The following is a 19,638-nucleotide window of genomic DNA, read 5'->3' as shown; positions in this document are numbered from 1 at the left end:
TACATGGCCCATCTAGCGTAACGTGGGCACGCGGTGCGCGTAGCGAACCGCGTACCCACCGTGCGTGCACGGCACTAACTGCGTAAAGTGGGCGCGCGGTGCGCGAAGCGCACCGCGTGCTTACTGTGCGCGCACGGTGCGCGAAGCGCACCGTGCGCCTACTGAACGAACTGCGTTAAGTGGGCGCGCACGCCACGAATGGCGTAAAGTAACTTAGCATTTAAAAAACCGTACAAATTCACTGAAAAAACCATAGGTTTCACACACGTTATAGTTAGGAATTAGCATTTAAAAAACCTTGCAAATTCACTGAAAAAACCATAGGTTTCACACATGTTATAGTTAGCGGAAATTTTACTGATAAAAAACCAGTGAAATTCCCCCGTTATAGTTAGTGCAGGCAACTATAACTCACGCGACCGCAATCTTCTGCTGATGACATATGTGTCTTTATGAAAAAAAAATATTTGTAATATATGTATAGCTAAAAATGTATGGAAGAAGACATGGGAAAATAAGTGTCTAAATACAGTATTAGCATCAGCAGAGGATTGCGGTCGCGTGAGTTATAGTTGCCTGCACTAACTATAACGGGGGAATTTCACTGGTTTTTTATCAGTAAAATTTCCGCTAACTATAACATGTGTGAAACCTATGGTTTTTTCAGTGAATATATATATATATATATATATATATATATATATATATATATATATATATATATATATATATATATATATATATATATATATATATATATATATATATATATATGTATTATCTACTGGCGGTCGCCAGTAGATAGTTATAGTTACAACCTAGTTTCCATAGGAAATCTCAAAATTCTATTTTGAATAACTTTGGCGCCGGTTGACGAATCCTCGCGAACTTTTCAAAACTAATGGGGTGCTCCGTTCAGCTCCTACCCTGAAAGTCTCGGGGTGATTCGTCAAGCGGGCGCCGAGAAAAAGGGGGGGTCCCAAAACGCGTTTTCCCCATGCATTTTTCCATAGGACATTTAGTCGCAGCTACAGCCCGAACGGCTGAACAGAATTACGTGGAATTTGGCAGAGAGGTAACCATAAGGTCAAGGAAGTGCCTTTTGCAGGTCTGGTGTAAATCTGTTCAGTATTTCCTGAGAAAATAGCATTTAAAAACATATCAATATCTATACGCGCGCACCGTGCGCGCACTGTGCGCGCACCCTGCCGTGCGCGAGCGCAATTCTGATTGGTTGAAAGATGTCGGTAAACATTCGAATCGGTCAAAACCAGGAAGTGTCGGCCGCCATTTTGTCTCTCGCAGTCTGAGGGGGTGAAAAACAAAGGTGGAGAACGTGAAAAGGGGGCAGAGTGGACAGTTCCTGACCCCCTAGCCTTGGTCAGGGGGTCACAGAAGGACCCTCAAGGGAGAAAAAAACAAATAAAAAAAAATAAAAAATCTCGAGGTGCGCGCACGGTGCGCGCACTGCGAAACGTGGGTGCTCGGTGCGCAAAGAGCACAGAGTGCCCACAGAGCGCGCACGGTGTAAAACCTGAAAATAAATAAATAAATAAAAACATAACTTAGCATTTAAAAAACCATACAAATTCACTGAAAAAACCATAGGTTTCACACACGTTATAGTTACGAATTAGCATTTAAAAAACCTTGCAAATTCACTTAAAAAACCATAGGTTTCACACATGTTATAGTTACCTGGACTTTTCACTCGTAAAAAACCAATGAAATTCCCCCGTTATAGTTACTGCAGGCAACTATAATTCACGCGACCGCAATCCTCTGCTGATGACGTCAGATATTACATCACTGTATTTAGACACTTATCAGCAGAGGATTGCGGTCGCGTGAGTTATATTTGCCTGCAGTAACTATAACGGGGGAATTTCATTGGTTTTTTACGAGTGAAATGTCCAGGTAACTATAACATGTGTGAAACCTATGGTTTTTTAAGTGAATATATATATATATATATATATATATATATATATATTACCTACTGGCGGTCGCCAGTAGGTAGTTATAGTTAGGACCCCTTTTCCATAGGAAAACCTCAACATTCTATTTTGAATAACTTTGGCGCCGGTCGATGAATCCTCGCGAATTTCTCAAAATAGGTGGGGCGCTACGCTCCGCTCCTACCCTGAAAGTCTCGGGGGGATTCGTCAAGCGGGGGCTGAGATAAAAGGGGGGTCCCAAAACGCGTTTTTCCCATGCATTTTTCCATAGGACCTTTAGAACGAGCTACAGCCCGAACGGCTGAACAGAATTACTAGAAATTTGGCAGAGAGGTAGTCCCTAGGTCAAGGAAGTGCCTTTTGTAGGTTTGGTGTAAATCTGTTCAGTAGATTCTGAGAAAATAGCCTTTAAATCAATATATATATCTGAGCCCGCTTACGGTACACTTACCGTACGCTTACCGTAAGCGTACGGTGGCGTGCGCGAGCGCGATTCTGATTGGCTCTTAGATCTTAGTAAACATTCGAATCGGCCGAAACCAGGAAGCGGCGTCCGCCATTTTGTCTCTCGCACTGAGTGTTGTTTATCAAACATGAAGGCCAAAAACATGTTACGGGGCTGTGTTGACAACTCCCTCCCACATAGTCATGTTGAGGGAGTCCCCAAACATCCCCCAAGAGCAAAAACGGTTTTATTTTTTTTTCGGCAATTTCGCCGAGTACGCTTACCGTACGCTTACCGTAAGCGTACGGTAAAAAAATAAAAATAAAAAAAACACTATCCACACTTACCCCACCCCCTGTGCTTTTGGTGGCCGTAGGCCACCAAATGTACAGGGCTTATTAATCGGTAAAAAAAACTAAATTTTGGCAACATGAAATTATAAAATCGAAATAAAAAAAACACTATCCACACTTACCCCACCCCCTGTGCTTTTGGTGGCCGTAGGCCACCAAATGTACAGGGCTTATTAATAGGTAAAAAAAACTAAATATTGGCAACATGAAATTATAAAATCGAAATAAAAAAAACACTATCCACATTGACCCCACCCCCTGTGCTTTTGGTGGCCGAAGGCCACCAAATGTACAGGGCTTATTAAAGTTGATAAAAACCGTGCACGGAACGAACTGCGTTAAGTGGGCGCGCACGCCTCGAATGGCGTAAAGTAACTTAGCATTTAAAAAACCGTACAAATTCACTGAAAAAACCATAGGTTTCACACACGTTATAGTTAGGAATTAGCATTTAAAAAACCTTGCAAATTCACTGAAAAAACCATAGGTTTCACACATGTTATAGTTAGCGGAAATTTTACTGATAAAAAACCTGTGAAATTGCCCCGTTATAGTTAGTGCTGGCAACTATAACTCACGCGACCGCAATCTTCTGCTGATGACATATGTGTCTTAATGAAAAAAAAATATTTGTAATATATGTATAGCTAAAAATGTATGGAAGAAGACATGGGCAAATAAGTGTCTAAATACAGTATTAGCATCAGCAGAGGATTGCGGTCGCGTGAGTTATAGTTGCCAGCACTAACTATAACGGGGCAATTTCACAGGTTTTTTATCAGTAAAATTTCCGCTAACTATAACATGTGTGAAACCTATGGTTTTTTCAGTGAATATATATATATATATATATGTATTATCTACTGGCGGTCGCCAGTAGATAGTTATAGTTACAACCTAGTTTCCATAGGAAATCTCAAAATTCTATTTTGAATAACTTTGGCGCCGGTTGACGACTCCTCGCGAACTTTTCAAAACTAATGGGGTGCTCCGTTCAGCTCCTACCCTGAAAGTCTCGGGGTGATTCGTCAAGCGGGCGCCGAGAAAAAGGGGGGGTCCCAAAACGCGTTTTCCCCATGCATTTTTCCATAGGACCTTTAGTCGCAGCTACAGCCCGAACGGCTGAACAGAATTACGTGGAATTTGGCAGAGAGGTAGCCATAAGGTCAAGGAAGTGCCTTTTGCAGGTCTGGTGTAAATCTGTTCAGTATTTCCTGAGAAAATAGCATTTAAAAACATATCAATATCTATACGCGCGCACCGTGCGCGCACTGTGCGCGCACCCTGCCGTGCGCGAGCGCAATTCTGATTGGTTGAAAGATGTCGGTAAACATTCGAATCGGTCAAAACCAGGAAGTGTCGGCCGCCATTTTGTCTCTCGCAGTCTGAGGGGGTGAAAAACAAAGGTGGAGAACGTGAAAAGGGGGCAGAGTGGACAGTTCCTGACCCCCTAGCCTTGGTCAGGGGGTCACAGAAGGACCCTCAAGGGAGAAAAAAACAAATAAAAAAAAATAAAAAATCTCGAGGTGCGCGCACGGTGCGCGCACTGCGAAACGTGGGTGCTCGGTGCGCAAAGAGCACAGAGTGCCCACAGAGCGCGCACGGTGTAAAACCTGAAAATAAATAAATAAATAAAAACATAACTTAGCATTTAAAAAACCGTACAAATTCACTGAAAAAACCATAGGTTTCACACACGTTATAGTTACGAATTAGCATTTAAAAAACCTTGCAAATTCACTTAAAAAACCATAGGTTTCACACATGTTATAGTTACCTGGACTTTTCACTCGTAAAAAACCAATGAAATTCCCCCGTTATAGTTACTGCAGGCAACTATAACTCACGCGACCGCAATCCTCTGCTGATGACGTCAGATATTACATCACTGTATTTAGACACTTATCAGCAGAGGCTTGCGGTCGCGTGAGTTATATTTGCCTGCAGTAACTATAACGGGGGAATTTCATTGGTTTTTTACGAGTGAAATGTCCAGGTAACTATAACATGTGTGAAACCTATGGTTTTTTAAGTGAATATATATATATATATATATATATATATATATATATATATAAACACACGAGTTGCCCCAAAAGGAATCGCCACACACGGAGAGATATCCGCACTAACACCACAGGTTGCAGAGCTTCAGAGCAGATAGCAGATAGCAGCCTTCCCTTCTGCCATACGCGTTTCGAGTATTACACTCTTGATCACTGGCTGGCTGAACACAGGAGGCGGAATCAGAGAACACATTTATTTAAATGATAAGCCCCGCCCCAGTGGGCGCCGTAGCATGCTGGTAATTGCAGTTTGTAATATACTACACAGGCTCAAAAGTTCACTCCCCAAGTGGGTTCCGCTGCCTCCATTCGTAAAAATGTCATACCCAATAGGGCGAGAGGCTTCACCAAACTGTCCTCCACTTGCAAGTAGTACACTGTGATACAGGCATCCTCCGTTCACACGAGCGCTCCCATCGAGCACTTCAGACCCGCCTTGGCAAGCGGGGGGGCTTTTCCGTGGCTGGACAGCCACTAAATATAAACACACGAGTTGCCCCAAAAGGAATCGCCACACACGGAGAGATATCCGCACTAACACCACAGGTTGCAGAGCTTCAGAGCAGATAGCAGATAGCAGCCTTCCCTTCTGCCATACGCGTTTCGAGTATTACACTCTTGATCACTGGCTGGCTGAACACAGGAGGCGGAATCAAAGAACAAATTTATTTAAATGATAAGCCCCGCCCCAGTGGGCGCCGTAGCATGCTGGTAATTGCAGTTTGTAATATACTACACAGGCTCAAAAGTTCACTCCCCAAGTGGGTTCCGCTGCCTCCATTCGTAAAAATGTCATACCCAATAGGGCGAGAGGCTTCACCAAACTGTCCTCCACTTGCAAGTAGTACACTGTGATACAGGCATCCTCCGTTCACACGAGCGCTCCCATCGAGCACTTCAGACCCGCCTTGGCAAGCGGGGGGGCTTTTCCGTGGCTGGACAGCCACTAAATATAAACACACGAGTTGCCCCAAAAGGAATCGCCACACACGGAGAGATATCCGCACTAACACCACAGGTTGCAGAGCTTCAGAGCAGATAGCAGATAGCAGCCTTCCCTTCTGCCATACGCGTTTCGAGTATTACACTCTTGATCACTGGCTGGCTGAACACAGGAGGCGGAATCAAAGAACAAATTTATTTAAATGATAAGCCCCGCCCCAGTGGGCGCCGTAGCATGCTGGTAATTGCAGTTTGTAATATACTACACAGGCTCAAAAGTTCACTCCCCAAGTGGGTTCCGCTGCCTCCATTCGTAAAAATGTCATACCCAATAGGGCGAGAGGCTTCACCAAACTGTCCTCCACTTGCAAGTAGTACACTGTGATACAGGCATCCTCCGTTCACACGAGCGCTCCCATCGAGCACTTCAGACCCGCCTTGGCAAGCGGGGGGGCTTTTCCGTGGCTGGACAGCCACTAAATATAAACACACGAGTTGCCCCAAAAGGAATCGCCACACACGGAGAGATATCCGCACTAACACCACAGGTTGCAGAGCTTCAGAGCAGATAGCAGATAGCAGCCTTCCCTTCTGCCATACGCGTTTCGAGTATTACACTCTTGATCACTGGCTGGCTGAACACAGGAGGCGGAATCAAAGAACAAATTTATTTAAATGATAAGCCCCGCCCCAGTGGGCGCCGTAGCATGCTGGTAATTGCAGTTTGTAATATACTACACAGGCTCAAAAGTTCACTCCCCAAGTGGGTTCCGCTGCCTCCATTCGTAAAAATGTCATACCCAATAGGGCGAGAGGCTTCACCAAACTGTCCTCCACTTGCAAGTAGTACACTGTGATACAGGCATCCTCCGTTCACACGAGCGCTCCCATCGAGCACTTCAGACCCGCCTTGGCAAGCGGGGGGGCTTTTCCGTGGCTGGACAGCCACTAAATATAAACACACGAGTTTCCCCAAAAGGAATCGCCACACACGGAGAGATATCCGGACTAACACCACAGGTTGCAGAGCTTCAGAGCAGATAGCAGATAGCAGCCTTCCCTTCTGCCATACGCGTTTCGAGTATTACACTCTTGATCACTGGCTGGCTGAACACAGGAGGCGGAATCAAAGAACAAATTTATTTAAATGATAAGCCCCGCCCCAGTGGGCGCCGTAGCATGCTGGTAATTGCAGTTTGTAATATACTACACAGGCTCAAAAGTTCACTCCCCAAGTGGGTTCCGCTGCCTCCATTCGTAAAAATGTCATACCCAATAGGGCGAGAGGCTTCACCAAACTGTCCTCCACTTGCAAGTAGTACACTGTGATACAGGCATCCTCCGTTCACACGAGCGCTCCCATCGAGCACTTCAGACCCGCCTTGGCAAGCGGGGGGGCTTTTCCGTGGCTGGACAGCCACTAAATATAAACACACGAGTTGCCCCAAAAGGAATCGCCACACACGGAGAGATATCCGCACTAACACCACAGGTTGCAGAGCTTCAGAGCAGATAGCAGATAGCAGCCTTCCCTTCTGCCATACGCGTTTCGAGTATTACACTCTTGATCACTGGCTGGCTGAACACAGGAGGCGGAATCAAAGAACAAATTTATTTAAATGATAAGCCCCGCCCCAGTGGGCGCCGTAGCATGCTGGTAATTGCAGTTTGTAATATACTACACAGGCTCAAAAGTTCACTCCCCAAGTGGGTTCCGCTGCCTCCATTCGTAAAAATGTCATACCCAATAGGGCGAGAGGCTTCACCAAACTGTCCTCCACTTGCAAGTAGTACACTGTGATACAGGCATCCTCCGTTCACACGAGCGCTCCCATCGAGCACTTCAGACCCGCCTTGGCAAGCGGGGGGGCTTTTCCGTGGCTGGACAGCCACTAAATATAAACACACGAGTTGCCCCAGAAGGAATCGCCACACACGGAGAGATATCCGCACTAACACCACAGGTTGCAGAGCTTCAGAGCAGATAGCAGATAGCAGCCTTCCCTTCTGCCATACGCGTTTCGAGTATTACACTCTTGATCACTGACTGGCTGAACACAGGAGGCGGAATCAAAGAACAAATTTATTTAAATGATAAGCCCCGCCCCAGTGGGCGCCGTAGCATGCTGGTAATTGCAGTTTGTAATATACTACACAGGCTCAAAAGTTCACTCCCCAAGTGGGTTCCGCTGCCTCCATTCGTAAAAATGTCATACCCAATAGGGCGAGAGGCTTCACCAAACTGTCCTCCACTTGCAAGTAGTACACTGTGATACAGGCATCCTCCGTTCACACGAGCGCTCCCATCGAGCACTTCAGACCCGCCTGTGGTGTTAGTGCGGATATCTCTCCGTGTGTGGCGATTCCTTTTGGGGCAACTCGTGTGTTTATATATATATATATATATATATATATATATATATATATATATATATATATATATATATATATATATATATATATATATATATATATATATATATATATATATATATATATATATATATATATATATATATATATATATATATATATATATATATATATATATATATATATATATATATATATATATATATATATATGTATTATCTACTGGCGGTCGCCAGTAGATAGTTATAGTTACAACCTAGTTTCCATAGGAAATCTCAAAATTCTATTTTGAATAACTTTGGCGCCGGTTGACGACTCCTCGCGAACTTTTCAAAACTAATGGGGTGCTCCGTTCAGCTCCTACCCTGAAAGTCTCGGGGTGATTCGTCAAGCGGGCGCCGAGAAAAAGGGGGGGTCCCAAAACGCGTTTTCCCCATGCATTTTTCCATAGGACCTTTAGTCGCAGCTACAGCCCGAACGGCTGAACAGAATTACGTGGAATTTGGCAGAGAGGTAGCCATAAGGTCAAGGAAGTGCCTTTTGCAGGTCTGGTGTAAATCTGTTCAGTATTTCCTGAGAAAATAGCATTTAAAAACATATCAATATCTATACGCGCGCACCGTGCGCGCACTGTGCGCGCACCCTGCCGTGCGCGAGCGCAATTCTGATTGGTTGAAAGATGTCGGTAAACATTCGAATCGGTCAAAACCAGGAAGTGTCGGCCGCCATTTTGTCTCTCGCAGTCTGAGGGGGTGAAAAACAAAGGTGGAGAACGTGAAAAGGGGGCAGAGTGGACAGTTCCTGACCCCCTAGCCTTGGTCAGGGGGTCACAGAAGGACCCTCAAGGGAGAAAAAAACAAATAAAAAAAAATAAAAAATCTCGAGGTGCGCGCACGGTGCGCGCACTGCGAAACGTGGGTGCTCGGTGCGCAAAGAGCACAGAGTGCCCACAGAGCGCGCACGGTGTAAAACCTGAAAATAAATAAATAAATAAAAACATAACTTAGCATTTAAAAAACCGTACAAATTCACTGAAAAAACCATAGGTTTCACACACGTTATAGTTACGAATTAGCATTTAAAAAACCTTGCAAATTCACTTAAAAAACCATAGGTTTCACACATATTATAGTTACCTGGACTTTTCACTCGTAAAAAACCAATGAAATTCCCCCGTTATAGTTACTGCAGGCAACTATAACTCACGCGACCGCAATCCTCTGCTGATGACGTCAGATATTACATCACTGTATTTAGACACTTATCAGCAGAGGATTGCGGTCGCGTGAGTTATATTTGCCTGCAGTAACTATAACGGGGGAATTTCATTGGTTTTTTACGAGTGAAATGTCCAGGTAACTATAACATGTGTGAAACCTATGGTTTTTTAAGTGAATATATATATATATATATATATATATATATATATATATATATATATATATATATATATATATATATATATATATATATATATATATATATATATATATATATATATATATGTATTATCTACTGGCGGTCGCCAGTAGATAGTTATAGTTACAACCTAGTTTCCATAGGAAATCTCAAAATTCTATTTTGAATAACTTTGGCGCCGGTTGACGACTCCTCGCGAACTTTTCAAAACTAATGGGGTGCTCCGTTCAGCTCCTACCCTGAAAGTCTCGGGGTGATTCGTCAAGCGGGCGCCGAGAAAAAGGGGGGGTCCCAAAACGCGTTTTCCCCATGCATTTTTCCATAGGACCTTTAGTCGCAGCTACAGCCCGAACGGCTGAACAGAATTACGTGGAATTTGGCAGAGAGGTAGCCATAAGGTCAAGGAAGTGCCTTTTGCAGGTCTGGTGTAAATCTGTTCAGTATTTCCTGAGAAAATAGCATTTAAAAACATATCAATATCTATACGCGCGCACCGTGCGCGCACTGTGCGCGCACCCTGCCGTGCGCGAGCGCAATTCTGATTGGTTGAAAGATGTCGGTAAACATTCGAATCGGTCAAAACCAGGAAGTGTCGGCCGCCATTTTGTCTCTCGCAGTCTGAGGGGGTGAAAAACAAAGGTGGAGAACGTGAAAAGGGGGCAGAGTGGACAGTTCCTGACCCCCTAGCCTTGGTCAGGGGGTCACAGAAGGACCCTCAAGGGAGAAAAAAACAAATAAAAAAAAATAAAAAATCTCGAGGTGCGCGCACGGTGCGCGCACTGCGAAACGTGGGTGCTCGGTGCGCAAAGAGCACAGAGTGCCCACAGAGCGCGCACGGTGTAAAACCTGAAAATAAATAAATAAATAAAAACATAACTTAGCATTTAAAAAACCGTACAAATTCACTGAAAAAACCATAGGTTTCACACATGTTATAGTTACGAATTAGCATTTAAAAAACCTTGCAAATTCACTTAAAAAACCATAGGTTTCACACATGTTATAGTTACCTGGACTTTTCACTCGTAAAAAACCAATGAAATTCCCCCGTTATAGTTACTGCAGGCAACTATAACTCACGCGACCGCAATCCTCTGCTGATGACGTCAGATATTACATCACTGTATTTAGACACTTATCAGCAGAGGATTGCGGTCGCGTGAGTTATATTTGCCTGCAGTAACTATAACGGGGGAATTTCATTGGTTTTTTACGAGTGAAATGTCCAGGTAACTATAACATGTGTGAAACCTATGGTTTTTTAAGTGAATATATATATACCTGTATCTATCTATCTATCTATCTATCTATCTATCTATCTATCTATCTATCTATCTATCTATCTATCTATCTATCTATCTATCTATCTATCTATCTATCTATCTATCTATCTATCTATCTATCTATCTATCTATCTATCTACCTAACTATCTATCTACCTAACTATCTATCTATCTATCTATCTATCTATATATATATATTCAACACAGTTCAGAAATTGCTGCGCACTTCGGCCATAATAATTATCAATGTAATTTTTTATTTACGAAGGCCAGGTGGCTGAAATACGTTTGTCAGTATTCTCGTGTTAATGATTTTAAAAAAAAAGACATCGATAATTATGGCCGGAGTACGCAGCAATTTCGTAACTGTGTTGGTTTCATGTTACGCGAGTTCGCCATCGTGCCTGCTGCACTCGCTGTGGAGAGAGCAGAGGATTTGGCGAACAACGTTCGAAAAAAAAAAAATATATACACATACATGGCGGGCGATACGCCTGGAGCCGACAAGTGGATCACAGACCTGGGATGAGAGCTGATGCAGCGGACGGTGGCCCATCTATGGGCTTTTCATTGGTGACAGAAATTAGTGCACCATACATGGATTTATTACGGGACTCTAAGTACCATGATGCCTTGGGCCAACTGACCCGCCCATCTGGGGGCGTATACAGGCTTTAATGGACCGAGACCGGAGCACGTATTCACAAACGCGACTGCCTTTGAGAAAGAGGGATGATCCTCGAAACGCGTCAGGCGTATCGCGTGCATGACTGTCTGATTGCAACTGCCTGCTACGTCTTGCTCATACCCTGAATTAAAAGGCTTGCCACCTTGGTCTGTTTTTGAGTGCTCTCAATCGAAGGGAAACGGCAAAAGGAGCACACATATCTGGCGGCGATCCGGCCGTCGAGTAGCACCACCCCGCGAAGTGAGGGGGCCACATGGCGGGCGATACGCCTGGAGCCGACAAGTGGATCACAGACCTGGGATGAGAGCTGATGCAGCGGACGGTGGCCCATCTATGGGCTTTTCATTGGTGACAGAAATTAGTGCACCATACATGGATTTATTACGGGACTCTAAGTACCATGATGCCTTGGGCCAACTGACCCGCCCATCTGGGGGCGTATACAGGCTTTAATGGACCGAGACCGGGGCACGTATTCACAAACGCGACTGCCTTTGAGAAAGAGGGATGATCCTCGAAACGCGTCAGGCGTATCGCTTGCATGACTGTCTGATTGCAACTGCCTGCTACGTCTTGCTCATACCCTGAATTAAAAGGCTTGCCACCTTGGTCTGTTTTTGAGTGCTCTCAATCGAAGGGAAACGGCAAAAGGAGCACACATATCTGGCGGCGATCCGGCCGTCGAGTAGCACCACCCCGCGAAGTGAGGGGGCCACATGGCGGGCGATACGCCTGGAGCCGACAAGTGGATCACAGACCTGGGATGAGAGCTGATGCAGCGGACGGTGGCCCATCTATGGGCTTTTCATTGGTGACAGAAATTAGTGCACCATACATGGATTTATTACGGGAATCTAAGTACCATGATGCCTTGGGCCAACTGACCCGCCCATCTGGGGGCGTATACAGGCTTTAATGGACCGAGACCGGAGCACGTATTCACAAACGCGACTGCCTTTGAGAAAGAGGGATGATCCTCAAAACGCGTCAGGCGTATCGCGTGCATGACTGTCTGATTGCAACTGCCTGCTACGTCTTGCTCATACCCTGAATTAAAAGGCTTGCCACCTTGGTCTGTTTTTGAGTGCTCTCAATCGAAGGGAAACGGCAAAAGGAGCACACATATATATATATACACACACGCACACAAATATATACAAGTATATGTACACACCTATATATACATATATATATACATATATATATATTCACATATAAACACACACATACATCATGTGACCAAGGCCTGTGACGGGCTGAAACGCGTAATGGCGGCGATGGTGTTTTTTTATATTTAAATAAATTATTGGATTCTTCACCGTATTTTGGGTCTGCTTCCGTACTTTGAGGACATTCCTGCAATTTTGAAACGGAGTTTGGATATATATATATATGTATATATATATATATATATATATATATATATATATATATATATATATATCACTGAAAAAACCATAGGTTTCACACATGTTATAGTTAGCGGAAATTTTACTGATAAAAAACCAGTGAAATTCCCCCGTTATAGTTAGTGCAGGCAACTATAACTCACGCGACCGCAATCCTCTGCTGATGCTAATACTGTATTTAGACACTTATTTGCCCATGTCTTCTTCCATACATTTTTAGCTATACATATATTACAAATATTTTTTTTTCATAAAGACACATATGTCATCAGCAGAAGATTGCGGTCGCGTGAGTTATAGTTGCCTGCACTAACTATAACGGGGGAATTTCACTGGTTTTTTATCAGTAAAATTTCCGCTAACTATAACATGTGTGAAACCTATGGTTTTTTCAGTGAATTTGCAAGGTTTTTTAAATGCTAATTCCTAACTATAACGTGTGTGAAACCTATGGTTTTTTCAGTGAATTTGTACGGTTTTTTAAATGCTAAGTTACTTTACGCCATTCGTTGCGTGCGCGCCCACTTAACGCAGTTCGTTCCGTGCGCGCACGGTGCGCTTCGCGCACCGTGCGCGCACAGTAAGCACGCGGTGCTTACTGTGCTTACGGTGCTTATAAGCCATGCACAAATGGTGCCCTTCGGGCACCATTTGCACACGGGGTGGAGAGAGTGTGGATAATTTTTTCTTTTATTATTTTTGTTAAAAATATTGTGGTTTTTCACACCTCTGATAAGCACTGCACATTTGGTGGCCTGCGTCCACCAAAAGCACAGGGGGTGGGGAGAGTGTGGATAGTGTTTTTTATTTTACATTTTTTACCGTACGCGTACGGTAAGCGTAATCGGCGAAATTAGCGAAAAAATAAAAATGGCATTTTTGGCCTTGGGGGGTCTTGGGGGACTCCCTCATCATGGCTATGTGTGTGTGAGCTCTCAAAACAGCTCCTTTACATGTGTTTTGGTTTTATTTAACAACCTAACTCTCAGTGCGAGAGAGAAAATGGCGGCCGCCGCTTCCTGGTTTCGGCCGATTCGAATGTTTACTAAGATCTAAGAGCCAATCAGAATCGCGCTCGCGCACGCCACCGTACGCGTACGGTAAGCTTACGGTAAGCGTACCGTAAGCTGGCTCAGATATATATATTGATTTAAAGGCTATTTTCTCAGAATCTACTGAACAGATTTACACCAAACCTACAAAAGGCACTTCCTTGACCTGAGGACTACCTCTCTGCCAAATTTCAAGTAATTCTGTTCAGCCGTTCGGGCTGTAGCCCTGTCTAAAGGTCCTATGGAAAAATGCATGGGAAAAACGCGTTTTGGGACCCCCCTTTTATCTCAGCCCCCGCTTGACGAATCCTCCCGAGACTTTCAGGGTAGGAGCGTAGCGTAGCGCCCCACCTATTTTGAGAAATTCGCGAGGATTCGTCGACCGGCTGCCAAAGTTATTCAAAATAGAATGTTGCGGATTTCCTATGGAAAAGGGGTCCTAACTATAACTACCTACTGGCGACCGCCAGTAGGTAATATATATATATATATATACATATATATATATCCAGCTCTCGGGAAGGTCCAACAATTGGGCTGCACTCGAACACAAAAGAGCTTTTCCCAAAGGCTTTATTTGGTAAAACAGTCGCGCTGACCCGGTCAATAAGGCAGCAGACCACAGCCCTGACGCGTTTCGAGAGTTCTCTTTTTCAAAGGGTAAGTGTAGTCAGAAGCACGCATGTGGCCACACCTTCCTTTTCCACCATATTTTTACCAAATAAAGCCTTTGGGAAAAGCTCTTTTGTGTTCGAGTGCAGCCCAATTGTTGGACCTTCCCGAGAGCTGGATATATATATATATATATATATATATATATATATATATATATATATATATATATATATATTACCTACTGGCGGTCGCCAGTAGGTAGTTATAGTTAGGACCCTGTTTCCATAGGAAAACCGCAACATTCTATTTGGAATAACTTTGGCGCCGGTCGACGAATCCTCGCAAAATTTTCAAAACTAATGGGGCGCTACGCTCCGCTCCTACCCTGAAAGTCTCGGGGGGATTCGTCAAGCGGGGACTGAGATAAAAGGGGGGTCCCAAAACGCGTTTTTCCCATGCATTTTTCCATAGGACCTTTAGACACAGCTACAGCCCGAACGGCTGAACAGAGTTCCTTGAAATTTGGCAGAGAGGTAGTCTACAGGTCAAAGAAGTGCCTTTTGTAGGTTTGGTGTAAATCTGTTCAGTAGATTCTGAGAAAATAGCCTTTAAATCAATATATATATCTGAGACAGCTTACGGTGCGCTTACGGTGCGCTTACTGTACGCGCACGCCGCCGTGCGCGAGCGCGATTCTGATTGGCTGTTAGATCTTAGTAAACATTCGAATCGGTCGAAACCAGGAAGCGGCGGCCGCCATTTTCTCTCTCGCAGTCTGAGAGGGGGTTAAAAAACAAAGGCCAAAAACATGTAAAGGGGCTGTTTAGACAGCTCCTAAGCACCCAGCCATGTTGAGGGAGTCCTCAAAGACCCCCCAAGGCCAAAAACGAAATTTTAATTTTTTCGATAATTTCGTCGATTACGCTTACCGTACGCGTACGATAAAAATGAACAAAAAAAAAAAAAAATTCCATACTCTCCCCACCCCATGTCCAAATGGTGCCTGAAGGGCACCATTTGTGCATGGCATATGCCAACTGTGAAAAATTAAAATATTAGCTTTCACAACGAAGCGCATCATATGTCCTCCATGTGCGCACGGTGCGCGAAGCGCATCGTGCGTACATGGCCCACCCTGCGTGCACGGCACTAACTGCGTAAAGTGGGCGCGCGGTGCGCGAAGCGCACCGCGTGCTCAGTGTGCGCGCACGGTGCGCGAAGCGCACCGTGCGCGCACGGAACGAACTGCGTTAAGTGGGCGCGCACGCCACGAACGGCGTAAAGTAACTTAGCATTTAAAAAACCGTACAAATTCACTGAAAAAACCATAGGTTTCACACACGTTATAGTTCGGAATTAGCATTTAAAAAACCTTGCAAATTCAGTGAAAAAACCATAGGTTTCACACATGTTATAGTTAGCTGGAAATTTTACTGATAAAAAACCAATGAAATTCCCCCGTTATAGTTAGTGCAGGCAACTATAACTCACGCGACCGCAATCTTCTGCTGATGCTAATACTGTATTTAGACACTTATTTGCCCATGTCTTCTTCCATTAAATTTTAGCTATAAATATATTACAAATATTTTTTTTTCATAAAGACACATATGTCATCAGCAGAAGATCGCGGTCGCGTGAGTTATAGTTGCCTGCACTAACTATAACGGGGGAATTTCATTGGTTTTTTATCAGTAAAATTTCCAGCTAACTATAACGTGTGAAACCTATGGTTTTTTCACTGAATATATATATATATATATATATATATATATAATAAACACACACATACTGGGTTGATTTTTTATTAACTTTAGCTCTTAGCTCCAACTGACCATTTCCTAGTGAGAATCCTGGTCATCTGAAATGACAATTGTCTTTGATTTTTTGCTGTGCTCCTTGCTATTTTTGCCTCAAACGCTAGTGTGACTTTAGGCTTCCTAACGTGTTTTATTTTATTTTTAGCAGATGGTGCATGTTACAGCAGGAATTCCCTCAAAGAACAAAAGAAACCAGAGGAGCGCTGGTCCGAGCTCCACAAAACAACCCCAGGCAAGAGGTAAAGGGAAATTTCTCCAAGGAAACTGGGATGGAGAAAGGCCCAGCCCCAGACTTGGCAATTGGCTAAAATATGAGCACAAAATAAACCAAACTTTTTAGGTAAAATTTAACAGCGTGTACCGTTTTTTGAGTGAATGCTTTGCATGGCTTATATTATGTTCTGGTTAATATATTATGTAATCTGAGGTGGCATGGTGGGCTAAAGAATGATGGGTTGGAATGCTACCCCGAGTGACTGCCAATGATTAGACAGACCTATTGCAAGCATCCTCCCATCACCATTTGTGTGTTTACATGTAACACCCTAGTTGGCCAAGTGTAAGCTTAGATGTAGTTCTCTTGCTCACTGTGCCACTGGAATCAAGCTACACCTAACTGGGGAGAGAATGTGGGCTAGGGCGGTCGACCTCGGAGCTGGGGAACCGGGTTCTAGTCTTGGCAGGGACGCTCAAAATTCTGGGCAAATCACTTAATTTCCCTGCGCCAAACAAAAATGAATGTGTCCGTTTGTAACGTAACTGGTGCTCATGTAAAGCGCTCAGATACCTTCGGGTCTAGTTCATGCTATATAAAACTCCACAAAAAAAACCTGAAGATACCCAATCAGGAGGAAATCGGTCTTGGGTTGCTTGTGCTCCGGTTCAGAGAGGACTTGACTTGGAAGTTCGGGCTGGACTGTTCCTACTGGAGCAGGGTCAAGACTGTTTTGCATATGGCTCGGCCTAATCTGAGGTGGCATGATAGGCAAAAGAATGATAGGTAGGAATGCTACCCAGTGCGTTTGCCAATGGGTAGACTTATTGCAAGCATCCTCCCATCTCCTTTTGAGTGTATGATGTGTACCTTGATGCCTATAGATCAAAAAGATCCTTATGTGAATTGCGTCATTGAGAGTAAACACTACACTTGCCTTACTGACCATGCACGCAAGCTGCTCAGCTCTTAAAACTTCAGATTTCCCTTCCTTACCTGTCTCGAGCATGCTCATAAACGCACTCTGTATTTCCAATCAAAGAGTTCCCCACTATATTGCTGACCAAGTGTCCGTCTTGGTGGCACCAATTAGTGATAAATATTCCTTTTTGCTTCATCCAGCTTCTCTGTCTAACTTGGTAGGAAGAGATATACTTTGCAAGTTACTTTGCATTGTGTTCTGTACTCCAGAAGGGGTTTTTTGGACTATACCTCAAAGAAAAGGGAGGAAGGTACGTGCCTTATTATGTGAAAGTTTGAGTTGTTCTGAAAAAGCAAACCCAGTTGCCATGCCCCCTGATTTAACAGAACTACTTTCACAACAGTCCACGTTATAGTCCACGGGGGCTGATGATGCAGTATTCATTTAATTGAAGGCCCACGTAATGGTGAAGGTTGACCCTCAGAAAAAGCTACAGAGACTACCTCAGTGCCCTCTGCAACTGGAGGCAGAGGAAGGAATCCAACCTATAGTAGCAACTTTGATTATTCAAGGGACTTTAGTAGCTATTTTTAGAATCTTCTGATACAAAAGTGTGTGGGGGGAGTGTACAGATTCATACAGGACATTAGGGCTATTAATAATGTGCTGATCCCAAGTTTTCCTGTCGTCCCTAACTCTGCTACCATTCTCTCATGCATCCCTGCACATACCCAATGGTTCACAGTGGTTTTAATCTGTTCTGCTTTCTTTTCCATTCCCATACATGAGAAGAGTCAGTACCTTGTCTTGTTCACATTCTGAGGGTTCGAGCTTTTATGGACCCAACTCTGTGAAGGATTTACAGAGTCCCTCTCAATTTTCCACATCGCCTAAAGAAGAATTTGAACATTTTGGTTTGCCCCACGAGGGTCTACTCTAATACAGTAGGTTGATGATTTAATATTGCCATCTGTTTCTTTAGATCAGTGCAAGGAGGACTCTGTCCATCTCCTCACCAAACTGGCCGAATGGGGGCACAAGGCTTCAATGGAAAACTGTACGTTTTGCCGTCCCCAAGCTAGATATCTTAACCATGAAATCTCTACTGGTAAGTGTTACCTGTCCTCTGAAAGAGTTGAAGCCATTCGAAAGTTGCCATACCCTGTAACCATTTCTCAGGAATTTACCTCAATGCAAATGGCTGTGTGCCATGGACAGTGAAATCTGGGTTATGCCAAGATGGCCAAGCTGTTGCAATAATTTGTTTAGAAAGATATCTGTGAACCCTAGTGGTCTAGTGATGATGAAAATGCATTTGTGAAAATCAAACAGGAGATTACTTCTGCCCCCACCTTTAGACTTCCTGATGACGCTATACCTTTTATCATATATTGTCATGAACTAAATTGATTTGTACTTGGGGTGTTGGTACAAAGTCACTGGGATCAGAAAAAGCACACAGACTGTTGCTCCTCAGTTATGGACCCAGCTATGGCTGGACCCCCCACCTTGTTTACATTTTGTGGCAGTTATCGCAAATCTTGTTGAGGTGTCTGAAAATATTGTGTTGAGTTCTCTATTAACTGTTCCTGGGCCCCACTTTGTGGTTGCGCTCCTCCTCACACGTGAAACTCAGCATCTCTCTATGGCTCGACTGTCTCAATATGAGATGCTGTCATCATCTGCCTTCTCATATTACTTTGATCTGTCGACCTGCCCTGAAACCTGCCTCTCTAATGCGCACCAGTGAGGATGGAGAGCTTCATGTTTGTGTTTTAACCACTTTCCAGGTGCCTAAGCCACATAGTTGCTCAAATGATGTATCCTTTAGCAAGTGATAATTTATTTTGTGAATGGATCAGCTGTTGGAAATAATGAAGGTATTTTGGGTGTTGGTTATGCTGTCTGCACTGTATATCAAATTGTGGAAAGCTGCCACTTTCCCACTGTGAAATCTGCCCAACTTGCAGAGCATGTTGATCTGACTTGGGCTTGCTTCCTACCCAAAAAGAAGACTGTTACTGTGTACCCGGACTGGAAGTATGCATCTGGAAAGACACATGACTTTGGCACCGGTGG

General features: G+C 43.9%; 1 protein-coding gene and 1 long non-coding RNA gene across 5 annotated transcripts in view; one reads left to right on the top strand and one right to left on the bottom strand.

The window, feature by feature from the left end:
• TEX264 (testis expressed 264, ER-phagy receptor) overlaps nucleotides 1–19,638 on the bottom strand; it is a 570,054-nt gene that overhangs the window by 165,529 nt on the left and 384,887 nt on the right. The gene's annotated exons all lie outside the window — the stretch shown is intronic.
• Nucleotides 1–19,638, top strand: part of LOC146797953 (uncharacterized) — a 242,856-nt gene that overhangs the window by 171,980 nt on the left and 51,238 nt on the right. For 2 of the 3 annotated variants that reach the window (XR_014968566.1, XR_014968569.1), the window contains 2 exons: nucleotides 16,572–16,662; nucleotides 18,542–18,667. This is a non-coding gene — a long non-coding RNA (uncharacterized LOC146797953). Of the gene's footprint in view, nucleotides 1–16,568; nucleotides 16,663–18,541; nucleotides 18,668–19,638 lie in introns of all 3 variants that reach the window. The other variant, XR_014968568.1, reaches the window with a different exon arrangement.

The sequence above is a fragment of the Triturus cristatus genome, chromosome 9 (genome assembly GCF_964204655.1).
Source record: "Triturus cristatus chromosome 9, aTriCri1.1, whole genome shotgun sequence".
NCBI lineage: Eukaryota > Metazoa > Chordata > Amphibia > Caudata > Salamandridae > Triturus > Triturus cristatus.
Note: the sequence above shows the minus strand (reverse complement) of the source record. Positions and strands in the feature narration are given on the sequence as shown.